The sequence below is a fragment of the Octopus bimaculoides genome, chromosome 17 (assembly GCF_001194135.2).
Source record: "Octopus bimaculoides isolate UCB-OBI-ISO-001 chromosome 17, ASM119413v2, whole genome shotgun sequence".
Classification (NCBI taxonomy): domain Eukaryota; kingdom Metazoa; phylum Mollusca; class Cephalopoda; order Octopoda; family Octopodidae; genus Octopus; species Octopus bimaculoides.
This window is the reverse complement of record NC_068997.1, coordinates 41,643,454-41,652,478: the sequence shown is the minus strand read 5'-3', so window position 1 is coordinate 41,652,478 and position 9,025 is coordinate 41,643,454. Positions and strand designations below refer to the sequence as shown.

The following is a 9,025-nucleotide window of genomic DNA, read 5'->3' as shown; positions in this document are numbered from 1 at the left end:
TATATATATATATATATATATATATGGATATATATAAATGAATATGTTGTGAGGCACAGTGGCCGAATGAATGAGGTACTGGAGTCGTGATTTCTGGATTGCAAGTTCGTGTTTCATTACAGACACTGCTTGCCCACTTTTAGGTCTTTCTATCCTGAAGATCATCCAGGGCAAATTGTATTGCTGTGCATTCTTCTGGATCGCATTGACATGATTGTTGGGTAGAGATTTCCGGGGTTCTTTCCGCCAGCCACTGACAACTCGGATCTCCCTATCAACTTATCAAGGTTGTGTTATAAAGAGACGCATCACCCTAAGGAGAGAGGTGTAAAGGGGAACAACACACGCATGCATGCGCAAGCAAGCACGCGTGCATATACACAAACATGCGCACACGTATACACTCTTTTGCACACATCCATATACACATAGGCTATATCTTTGGGTCTGTATATATATATAAGGTATGCATGAAAAAATGGCAAATAGCACTGAAGTAGTTGTAATATGAGGTAAAACGAACGATAATGTCCATTACATAATTCTAACATGGCTACACGCCCAAGCTTAAGAGAGGGAGCGAGGAAATCTGATTATAATGATTCTCAGTTTTTCACTGGTATTTATTGTATCGACAATGAAAGGCTGAAAGGCAAATTTGACCTCAGTGATTATTGAACTTAGAATGTAAAAGGAAGTTACTTCATGCCACCTGATAGTTTGTCCAGTTCTCTACCGAATCTACTAATCGACCAGAGTCGATTAATAACTAATATTGGTTGGCATTAGTTCTCAGATATCCCAGTATCTGGGAACTATGCTTAACAGCATTAGCAACGCTCGAGGCTGTTCGATCAAGGAATGTTTCATTTACAATATATCATAAAGCAGAAACGATCTTTGATCGTCCTCGTACACATACACATTTGCCATGACGCTGAAGTTGGTTGATGTATCAAATAGGATGTATATTTAAAAGGGAACGACATGTGTCAGCGATATTTAAGGGCTTGAAGATTTCTGAGTTGTTAAAGTGTCAACGGTCGGAAATATAATAATGCCAGAGACATGAATGTTATGAATGTTGAAGAACTATATCTTTAAAACATTCTTAACATTGACTGCCGTAAGTCAAAGTATATAACATTTGACTGTCGGAGTTATAGCTACATAGAAAGAGTTCTGATAAGTCAAAGATGACTAGATCAAAAATCTAGCTGCCGATCCCCAAATGACAAATACCTAGAGGCCAATGGTTTAGATAGGAAATTTATTGATGCCAAGGAAAATAATATGCAGATATAACAGTATGTGGTTAAAAAGTTTGCTTCACGATCACGTGGTTTCCACTTCAATCGACTTATATTACACATTCAGCATCTTCTATTGTAACTTTATGTTGAACAGTATCCTGAATAAAATTTGGATAACCTGTAATTATAATTGGATGGGAGACTTCATAAGTCGTCCAGATTAACACCACCAGCTGGTTATAGGGTAAGGTATCTTTAGTGGAGTCAATTCTGTCGCAAGCAATTGGGCGAGGGATATAGTCAGAGCCGTAGTTTCTTCTATCTTTACTTCAACATGCCCAAGAATATTGGCACGTGTTTCCTACAGTCTTTAAGTAAATGATATACACTGGAAAGCTCTACATGCGAAGAATGAAAGATATATCTATCAAAGACATATTCCAAAGATATTGATGTCGAAAACAAAAATTTCAAAGGCATACCGGGTAAAGACATATATGTATGTATGTATGTATGTATGTATGTATGTATGTATGTATGATGTGAAACACATATATGTGAAAGATAAGGCATATACATGTCAAAAAGCATATATGTCAAAGATGTGACATACATATATCATAGTAATAATGCCTAAGATATACATGTCAAAGATATACATGTCTTTGGCACACTCATCAGACATTGGTTATCAAAGACGTATATGCTGAAAACATTGCCACAAAAAACATGTCAAAGACATAGATGGGAACTTCTTGGATTATGCATATACAACCATTACCTATATTTTTCTATCTTTAATCACCTTGTTTACGAAGCTTGTAGCTTCGTAACGCCGTAGCTTGTATTGCAGGTTTTGAAGTCTATCGGAAATCTATTGAGATAAACTAAAAAAGGGAATAGATGGTAGAGATATTGACATGAAAGACATGCTTATGAAAGACATCGATGTCAAAAGACATACATACATGTCAAAAATATGCAAATTGGTGACACCGATGCGTTTGATACGATTTGTATTTGACATCTTAATTATGTCATTAATCTCAATGTCACGGACGTAGATGTTGAAATACACATGAAGAGCATTGGTGGCAAGAATGCAGGTGTCAAAATATAAATGTTCAATGAAGTTGATGTCAATAACGTGAATGTGATATATATATATATATATATATATATATATATATATATATGTATGTATGTATGTATGTATCATAAATAAAAAGAAGAGATATACGATGGATAAAATTTATTTTACCATTGGATATCCGTAACCAACTACAATTGTTTCGTAGATTCCTCTCTTTATTTATAATATATACACTCACTTCTAATGTTTTTCTATTGTATCGAACTCTACATTCTATGTGATTTAATAGCGTGATGCATCAAGGAGTTTTTGTTTATGAATACCACCGGATTAGTAAAATCCATATATTGTGTATTGAATATATATATATTGGCAATATATTTATGTGCGTATGTAGGTGTGTATGTATGTGTGTCTGTGTGTGTGTGATAGAGACGTAGTTATAAAAACATAGATATCAGAGACGTAAATATCAAATACATAAGTGGCCAAAGATATGGATGTCATTAGTTTGAAACTAATAAAACATACTTAATCAACTGATTTAGATAACAGATGCAAAGGTATATAGATGTGTTAGATAACAGGAGGTAAAGACTCTAGAAGTCATGGATAACAGAGGTCAACATAAATACATGTCATGGATGAAAGAGATCGAAGTGAATATATGTCATAACTAACAGAGGTCAAGATATAATGATATGAATAACAGTGGTGAAAGTACAAGCTGGCATTACTGTTGTCTATTGAGTCCTAAGTGATCTCTAAGCAAGCAGACCTATGACCAAAGGCATTCCGTCCGTGACCATCATACATTTTCCCTCGATTTCTTTATTATTCAATGCATTCTTTTTAAAGAAACAGCGAGAAATTTGGTGGATAGTTTTAGCTGGTCGTGTGACCGAATAGAATCTTCTCATTTAGCAGCTATTAACCCAGGTCACACCTATTTTCAAAAACTTTTCAGCCATGACTTTCTCCTCTGTTTTGTTTTACAGACACAGCATCTAGAATCCCATTATCCAAATCGCCCTTTGGAAGATTTGGCTGCTAATTTTTGTAGAGCAATCGCCCACACAGAAGCTCTCATGGTGGAGAACTGATATTAGTTTAGATGCTAAGGGCACGCGTGTTGATGTTAAGTTTGATCATGATATGTCAAAGTTGTTGCTGTCAAAGTTGAACAAGTCAAAGACATCGAATATATTGCTGTTGTGTATATAATAACAATAGAATTACTGTGTCAGGGACTGTAATATTAAGAGGCAGTGAATTGGCAGATTTGAGCAAGTGTCAGACAAAATGCTTTGCAGTATTTGTTCGGTATGCTTGCAATATTTGTTTTTTTTTTACGTTCAGACTTCAAATCTCGCCAAGTTAAAAGTTTACTTCCCGTCGTTCCAGTGTCAACAAAGTACCAGCCTAGGATGCTAGATTGGCAGAATTGTCAGAGAGAGTCGGATTTTGTTTCGGTTCACTACGTTTTGAGTTCGTATCGTGCCAAAGTCAATTTTTGCCTTTCGTTCTTCCAGAGTCGATAAAATAAAATACCGGTCGAAGTACCAGTTACTAGTGTGAATCTCTCTTTCTCTCCCTCCTCCTCTCTTCTCCCCTCTCTCTTCTAGTCGTTATGTCTTTGAGGTTCAGCCGGGGTCAAGAGTGCGAAGGTCAGGAGCAACTAGACAACCACGAAAAAAACAGGAGTAAAGCCATGATTCATGCTACTATCAAATTCTGTTCGACTGTGAGAGACGGCTGAGTTAAATGAAGTGTGTTCTTAAATGGCTAAAATGAATATCCCACGCTGTAATTGTTATATAATAACAATGTTTAGCTATCAACATAATTGTTGATAGAGCATATCTATGATCAGTAATGGCCATCCCATTTTTCAGTCATAGTATACTGCAGATTACATTAACCAACATGTCCTTTTTTAAGATACCTGTAACTGAGTTGAAGGAAATTTGGCTTTTATTTCTTTCAGTTCCGGAGACCGATAAGTGTCCTTCTTTGGCTCGCTTTCAAATATAATTAACTCCAGGTGAGCCATCAGTGAACAAATATATGATTACAGGCATTCCAGCCATGACCGTCTCATCTTCTCAGAAGTTGTTTCTCAAACTATATAATCCAATATGACATTTTTTGTTTTCACTTTGTATAAGACGTAGGGTGTAACTTGAGAGAAATTTTGCTGCTATTTCTAGCCGGTCCAGGAGCCGCCTCTTTGTCAAAGATGCAATTGTAGGAGCCGCCTCTTTGTCAAAGGTGCAATTGCTAAGATCAGGGGCGTCAAAGTACCTAAATGTCAGAAGCCAGTTAGAATAGTTGACAAGTACTCTGTTGCTTCAAATAATTAAAGTGTAGGGAAACTATGAAGAGAGAACACGGAGCACTGGACAAAAGAGATGTTCTGTTGCCTATCTGAGAAGATCCTTATCTTAAATTTATCTCAAGAGCTTCAAAAGTACAGAACACAAAGATCAAAACTGTAACTATAAAGAATATTGGTAAAAAGGCATAATTGTCAAAAGTATGCCAGTCATGGGGGGAAATCCTTTCCTAAAGTTCTGGTTGTCAAGGTACGTTGATGTAAGTAGCAGTATCGTCTTTTTCTGTCTCTCAGAAAAATGAAGTTATCTGGAAAAAAGAAATAAAGAGTGATTAGTTTTATGTATGCATGTATGTATGTATGTATGTATGTATGTATGTATGTATGTATGTGTGTGTGTGTGTGTGTGTGTGTGTGTGTGTGTGTGTGTGTGTGTGTGTGTGTGTGTGTGTGTGTGTGTGTGTGTGTGTGTGTGTGTGTGTGTGTGTGTGTGTGTGTGTATTAGAAGCTGAAAACTTCGGTAAAAGTTACTCCAAGTTTCATGTTTGTGATCTTCAGAAAATTGAAAACGGGAAACCGCCAATAAGAATTTGCAGATATAAGACGACTCTACATTTAGTATTCAATGTTATCTTTCCTTCTTGTTTGCACAATGTTTTGTGCTGAAGCATGCATACACACTTACCAGTGTGAATAAACATCTGATATCGTGTGAGTGTGCGTGTGTTTGTGTATACATGCATGTAGTGTGTGTGTGAAGTGTATATATAGACAAATCATGATTCACACACACACACACACACATACATATTTGCACATACTCGCCTGCATATAGGCACACACACATTCTCAGACGTACAAAAGTAGCAATACCTACACACACACATACGCACAGGCACACACACAAACACACACACAAACGCACACACACATACATATGTACACATTATGCTGATTAGACAAGTTAGACACCTTCTTTGATGTATAGTTCCATAAATTTATATGTGTAGATTATATAGTTGATGAACATTACGTTTAGGTTAATTTCAATACATCTCTGAAAACTAATGATAGTTACTGATTAGCAACGTGACCACAGTGTGTTTGCGTATACATACATACATACATACATACATATATATATATGCTTACGTATATACATCTTTCCATCCATCTATCCATCTATCCATCCACCTATCCATCCATCCAGCCGTATGTATGTATGTATGTATGTATGTATGTATGTTCTGTTATATATCATTATGTTGTTATTACTTGTAGCCTGTGCTACGTATTAATTTGCTGTAGCTGTCTGCTTGGGATTGTCAAGAAGTTACGGTGATGTAATGTATAATGAACCATAATATTCATAAATGTGTTTGCACAAGGCTTCCCGTAATAATATTTTATACTGTTTGGTTCCGAAAATAAAATCACTGGAAATAGGAAAATAGGAAAATTAATGGAGTTTGCTATGTGTTCTGTGTAATTGCAATGAATAAATGATATATTTATGTGAAATATCTGGCATTATATTGGATCACTGGTCATCATTTACACACACACACACAGATACATTCACATACATAGGTATCAAACTATATATATATATATATATATATATATGTGTGTGTGTGTGTGTGTGTGTGTGTGTGTGTGTGTGTGTGTGTGTGTGTGTTATATGATATATACAACGCTGGATGTTTTGATATATAGAAATCGTTTTGACACAAAGTGCCGAATATTGCAACAATATTGTCATAATATAGGTATGAAAAATTATGTGCATTATATATTTATACAATATTGTATTTAGACAGTTTTGGAGCTGCAACCCCGCAATATTTAAAAAAAAATTCCAGTTTCTCAGAAAATCGGCCTACTGTTGCTCTCTAGTGCATTTCAATATGTAACTGGATACGCATATATATATATATATATATATATATATATATGTGTGTGTGTGTGTGTGTGTGTGTGTGTGTGTGTGTGTGTGTGTGTGTGTGTGTGTGTGTGTGTGTGTGTGTGTGTGTGTGCGCGTGTGTGTGTTTGTGTGTGTGTGTGTATTTATGTATGCATATATGCACGCATGCATTCATGTATGTATGCATATGTAGCGATGCCAAGAATCGAAACCTTAGAGTTTAAGTAAGCAAGATCAGACCACACTTGGGTCAGGAGACGTGTTCTGGGTATTTACCAATCAACTTGCTGGAATATCACCCCATATTAGAGAATGTTCTATTTTGTTCCAGTGTATCCCGCGCTGTTTTGGTTATTTAAGCAACAATGTGCGTAAACAGAAGAGAGTGGTGCATTTCAGAAGAAACCCTTTAAATCGACAAGTTTCCTTGGCTGAAGCTCAGCTCCGAGTTAAGGGATCTTTTAACTATGATGTACAGGGCATTATTCTCTCCTCAAACGCGAAGCTAATCGCTATGCCCTATGCACTACTGACAACAATGTAAGAATGTAAATACCATAATATACTTCTATAGCAATAAATGTTAATCTAACAACGATGGCGCGCGCACACACACATTCACACACATACACATATATGCACATAAGAACACAAATATTGACTGTGTAAGAAAGAAAACAAAGCGCAAATTTGGTTCAATCCTGCCTTATCACCAACATAGTTAGGAATTTCCTGTCCTTGTTCAATAAACATTTTTCGATCATATATAAATATCACAATCTCTTTAAACAGAACGTCAAGATTAGTTATAGTTGCCTTGATATCATAGTTTAGAAATTCTCACATGTCAGTCTAAGAAACACACTTATCATCTCCAACCTCAGTAACCTGTTCTTAACAGTAGAGTCACCCATAACTGTTCACTTAGAAGGAATCCTGACCCTCTTAAGCTTGAATACAGAAAATAAATTAAATATCGCTGATGGTACCGAATGAAATTACACAATATTCCATGAGAGCACTAAGTAATGTATATTTAGCTCCGATGTAGAAACAATTCCACCTATCCGTCTCGGTATGTCTGGTATATAAAAGATCAAAAATACCCTACAATATGTAGATACAGAAATGCAATGTGGAAAGTTGATGTGCATTATGTCTAAACGAGAAAATCCGAGAAGATACATATGTTAACAATTTAGTATTTATACACATTACTGCTAAGTACTTTTACCCCGTATTTTATTTATAGTGAACTGCAGAAATGAGCGATGATGGGAATACCATGAGGGATCTGTCTTTCATGTCAGTTCGCTTCATCTGTTTTTCCGGTCTCTGCTGCTGAACAGAGAATAACCACTCCGAAATGCGTGCATCCCACATTCCGTAGACAATAGTGTATTTACACCTATTGGCCTACAACAAAAAAATTTTTCCTAGACAAAATACAGTGAATGGCTTTCTTACGGGTTCTAACATGCTTCAAGTATATTTGAGTTGGTAACCAGTATATATACATATGTGTGTGTGTGTGTGTGTATGTTGTAATGAATAATTTCAATATTTTGAGAGAATATGAATAAATAAATTTTGGGAAGGAAGTAAATTATATTGTAATTCTGGATACATTTTTTAGAATTCTGTAAGAAACACGAACGTCTAGGGTTGTTGGAATGAAAGAAGGAATGGATATATTGTGAGTAATTTTAAAGGACGTGGTTGGTGATAGAATAACAATATTAATCGTCTGATTTGAATAACGTGAAGAAGATTTATTCCTGTATATAATAAATAAATTAGCATAATACCTTAGATTACTGAGAATAAATAAATGCATATACAGAGAGGAATCCATGGTGTTGTGGTCATATACTTAAGAATATATACTTACTAAGGTGAGGATGTAACAGTTCAGTATATGAGAAAAAAGATATGAAGATGGCTTTTAGTCTACAGAAGTGATATACTGTTTTTAAGTGTAAAAGGAAAAGCAGGAAAGCGAATTTAATGGGACATAACTAAGAGTTGCTATGGAATTGAAGAAGAAGAAGAAAAAATGCAACAGAAATGAAAAACACTGAGTTACAAATGCAGATGTGAATGCTTCTACAAATATGTAAGCTACTTATATATACATATACATAAATATACATATATGTATGTATGTATGTATGTATGTATGTATGTATGTATATATATATATATATATATATATATATATATATATATCTTGTAAGAGTTGCAAAGCGTATTCAACTATTAGTACGCAAACAGTGCAAACATTATCTGATATCGAACAGAATATACTGGGTAGAGTGGATAAATATTTTTATATCAATTGTTGAGAGACTGTCAACTTTTGATATAACACACACACACACACACACACACACACACACACACACACACACACACACACA

At 35.3% G+C, this 9,025-nt stretch overlaps 1 protein-coding gene across 1 annotated transcript in view; it reads right to left on the bottom strand.

The window, feature by feature from the left end:
* Nucleotides 1–10: 10 nt before the first annotated feature.
* The window catches only part of LOC106870717 (saxiphilin), a 112,373-nt gene continuing 103,358 nt past the window's right edge, over nucleotides 11–9,025 (bottom strand). Inside the window, exon 5 of the mRNA XM_014916885.2 lies at nucleotides 11–4,989. The gene's annotated coding sequence lies outside the window, so the exon portion shown is untranslated. The remainder of the gene's footprint in view (nucleotides 4,990–9,025) is intronic.